Genomic DNA, 4,675 nt, shown 5'->3' with positions numbered 1-4,675 from the left:
ATAAAACCATTTATGACGCGGTTCGTGGTCTTCCCTGGCCAAACGAGCGCAAAGTTGCCAGGTTGGATTTTTTTCCGGGGGGGAAAATCTCATGGTGGCGGTTGGGTAAATATTCACTTCATTCAGTGGGGAGAGAGAGAGAGAGAGAGAGAGAGAGAGAGAGAGAGAGAGAGAGAGAGAGAGAGAGAGAGAGAGAGAGAGAATTACATAGAATTACATAGAAAATCAGACCACACAGACCCCATGGTCCAGACTAGGTGGTCTGTCCACCTAAGTGAATCTACATTAATCAGATGGCTCGAAAACGTTGTTTTTCTACTCAAGTTAATATTAAATTCAAGGAAGTGACGGTCGAGCTTGTTTTTAAAGGAGTCAATCGTGTTACACTGGACCACTGACGGTGGGAGCTTATTCCATTCTCGCACTACAACGTTAGTGAAGAAAAATTTGGTGCAGTCTGAATTTACTTGTCTACATTTGAGTTTTATGCCATTGTTCCTCGTTCGCAAAGTGTCATCGATCATAAACAATTTTGTTCTGTCTACATTCGTGAAACCATGAAGTATTTTAAAACATTCAATCAATTTTCCTCGAAGGCGACGTTTCTCAAGAGAGAACATGTTAAGGGTGGAAAGCCTTTCTTCGTAGGATTTGTTGCGCAAGGAAGGGATCATTTTTGTTGCCCGACGCTGAACACCTTCTAATTTAGCAATGTCCTTTGCATGGTGAGGAGACCAAAACTGTACTGCATATTCCAAGTGGGGTCTGACTAAACTATTGTAGAGCGGGAGTATTACATCTTTATTCTTGAATAAAAAGTCTCTTTTAATGAAGCCCAACATTCTGTTGCGCTTTATTTGCTGCATCGATGCATTGATGTGAGAATTTGAGGTTTGACGCGATTTTGACCCTAGGTTCTTAACGCATTGAACGCTTGTGAGTTTAACGCCGCGCATTTCGTAATCGAACTTCTTATTTCTTGTTCCAATGATTTGGTTACGTCATAAACTGAGAAGAGGTCGTTATAAAAGGTCAATAGGTCTGATAGGCAGGATCTTTTGTTACGGAAGCCATGCTGTGAATCCCCAATCAATGAGTGGCTTTCGAGGTAACTCACAATTTTGTCTCTAATTATGCTCTCAAGTAGCTTACCTACAATTGAAGTTAGACTAATGGGTCGGTAGTTACCTGGTATTTTTTTGTCTCTTTTCTTAAAAATCGGTGTCACATTAGCTTTTTTTCAGTCCGAAGGGACGATGCCTTGTCGCAAGGACATATTGAATATGGTTGTGAGGGAGGAGAGTATTTCGCTCTTTGTTTCTTTAAGCAGTATAGGATATACTTTATCGGGTCCGGGACTTTTATTTGTTTTAAGTGAATGGAGAGCTTTAAGGACTTCATCGGTTGTTATTTCAAAATTAGGCAATGCATGCTCGAAATTTACATTAGTACTGGTGTTGGTGGTAGTGGGAGGAAGACTGTTAGTATTAAACACCGAGGAAAATTAATTGTTTAAGAGGTTTGCAATGTGTTGGCTGTGTTTAAGAGGTTTGCAATGTGTTGGCTGTCAGTCACTAGTGCACCATCGCTGTTTGTTAAAGGTCCAATTCCACTTCTGATCGCCTTTCTGTTGTTTATGTAACTGAAGAAAGATTTCGGATTATTTTTACAGTTGGCTGGAATATTTTCTTCATATCTACGAGTAGTAACAAATGTACGGAAGTGGGGGTTGCCTCAGCGGGGGGGGACTGGAAGTGGGGGTTGGGGGGGTCAGCGGGGGGGGACTGGAAGTGGGGGTTGGGGGGGTCAGCGGGGGGGTTACGGAAGAGGGGGTATCTGGACCCCCCTAACCCCCACACACACACACACACACACACATCTCTTTTCACTTCTCACCCCTCTCGGACTAGCGTACGGAAGCGAGAAGGTGACGGGAGTAGGGGTGCCCAGCAGGGAGGGAGGGGGGGGGGGTGACGGGAGAAGGGATACTTGAAGGGTTAAGATAAGATCTTTCTTTGACCCTCGAATGACCACGAGATTATAATCACGGAAAAGGTTAAGGACATTAGGTTAATGACCAGGCTGAAATATGAATTTACTCTCTAATGCAAGTCCGAAAATAAAATAAAAAATCGCCATTGAACGTAAGACTCGATAAATTATTTAAGTTTTTGCTGGATGTATTGTATCATTATCTTCTTATTTCTCATTTCTCAACTTGTTTCTTCTTATTTCTTTCCTCAACTTATATATTTTTTTTTTTTACTCCGGTTATTTGGTGCCATCTAACCCTAAACACTGCAGCACCAAGTCTTTTTTTTCTGATTTTGCATTAATTAATGTCTTATATCTCATTTCTTAACTTCTTCTTATTTCTTTTCTCAACTTGCATTTCTTTATATTTTCTGCATGCTCTTCGATGTCATATGACCTTAGGCGTTGCCGCATCGACTTTACCTTTTTCCGTGAAAAAGGGATCATGTGTGTGTGTGTGTGTGTGTGTGTGTGTGTGTTCCATTCCCCTCCGATTCTTGAGAAATCTGCGGCTAGCTCGAAATTTTGTGGGCCATCTTTTTTAGCCGATTATATGCTCCGAAGCGGAATTTAGTGAGGATTCTTATGGTATCTTCAAATTCCTCATACGTCTATTAGTTCCCGAGTTACACCGAGAAAACTGATTTTTTTTTCTCTCGTCAGAGTAGCCTAACAAATAAAAAACACTCATTAATTAATGTCTTATATCTCATTTCTTAACTTATTTCTTCTTATTTCTTTTCTCAACTTGCATTTCTTTATATTTTCTGCCTGCTCTTCGGTGTCATATGACCTTAGACGTTGCCGCATCGAGTTTACCTTTTTCCGTGAAAAAGGGATCATGTATGTGTGTGTGTGTGTGTGTGTGTGTGTGTGTGTGTGTGTGTGTTCCATTCCCCTCTGATTCTTGAGAAATTTGCGGCTAGCTCGAAATTTTGTGGGCCAACTTTTTTAGCCGAATATATGTTCCAAAGCGGAATTTAGTGAGGATTCTTATGGTATCTTCAAATTCCTCATACGTCTATTAGTTCCCGAGTTACACCGAGAAAACTGAATGTTATTCTCTCGTCAGAGTATCCTAACAAATAAAAATTACTCAAAGCTCCTCATCTACGTTCCTTAGAAAGATTGCCATATGTTACTATTAAGAAACTTATCCCAACAACTGCAAATTTGACGCACTTTCATCGAAAACTTAATTTTTAATAATTTTTTATTTACTTTTATGACGCGTTTCGCGTCATCGTCCTACAGAACCTTTTAAACTTGATTACATGAAATGCGTCATCGTGCGCGAGGGTTAAATAAGTCAGATTTATCTCAAATTCACTGTCTGGGCAGACAAATATTCGGAAAAGAGAAGGCAAACCAGTTTGTAGATATATATAAATATGCCGTATATTCACGTCCTTATGGATATCTTCTTGTTGATTAGGGTATAAATACTCCTGAATCCCTACAGTTTCGCTCAAACATTGTTGGAGAGCCTCCCAGATGAACGCGTATTCCAATGGTGAACTCCAGGAAAAAGGAACTCTTACACGTTCTATACTCCCAACATAACGAACCCTATGGTTTAAGCTCTCAGCTACTTCTGATCTTACTCTCTTAAGCCTTTGCAGTTACTTTCTTAAACCATCGAAGTCCGCCTTCCTGAAGTCAGGTATTAAGTGTTGTTTCTGCTGACTCTATCCTCCCATTTAATATTAAATTTAATTTCCTTATGATCACTGTTACCTAATGAACTAACCTCAATGTTGCTTATTATGTCCTCTTTATTAGTTAACAACAAATCCAAAATATTTTTTTCCCTCGTTCGCACTGTTTTGTATATAGAACGAACTTACATTAGCTGAACTCACACTGTTTTGATTATAGAACGAACTTACATTAGCTGAACTCACACTGTTTTGAATATAGAACGAACTTACATTAGCTGATCTCACACTGTTTTGAATATAGAACGAACTTACATTAGCTGAACCCACACTCCTGGAAGAAGCTAAAAAATTTCTAAAAAGGCTACAATAAAATCAATATGACCGATGAAGATACGGCACGTCACAATGAACAAACTCACTGTCTTCTCTGTAAATACGGGTTTTAAAAGGTAAAGGAGTAAAACATCATGACCATGAAAAATCAGGAAACAATTACATTGAAGCTTATTGTAATAGATGCAACCTTCAAATGAAAAAAAATCACAAATTGCAGCGCACTCTCATTGCACATTATGCGGATTACGACATGACGTTAATCCCGCGTGAATTAACGCTACCTGACTTTGAAAATCAAACTAAGACCAAAACATTCAGTTCAGAAATACCATGAAGTCATCATAAATGACTTGAGATTTATTGACACGTATGTCTTTATGTCTGGTTCACTCGCGGCTTTAGCGAACCAATTCATCAGCACTGGGAACGAGCCCATGTGCACACAACAGATGTTGAAAGATGTGCCAGCACCTGCGTTACCATTATTGATCAAGGGAAAGCAGGTTTTTTGTTATGACTATATGGACTCGATGGAACGACTTTCTGAGACACGTCTTCCATCCGCGAAGATTTTTTTCAATTCGCTTCAAGAAGCAGAACTTTGCGAAAGTGATTATAAACATGCTCAGAATGTTTTGAAAGTA

This window comes from Eriocheir sinensis, chromosome 2 (genome assembly GCF_024679095.1).
Source record: "Eriocheir sinensis breed Jianghai 21 chromosome 2, ASM2467909v1, whole genome shotgun sequence".
Lineage (NCBI taxonomy): Eukaryota > Metazoa > Arthropoda > Malacostraca > Decapoda > Varunidae > Eriocheir > Eriocheir sinensis.
Note: the sequence above shows the minus strand (reverse complement) of the source record.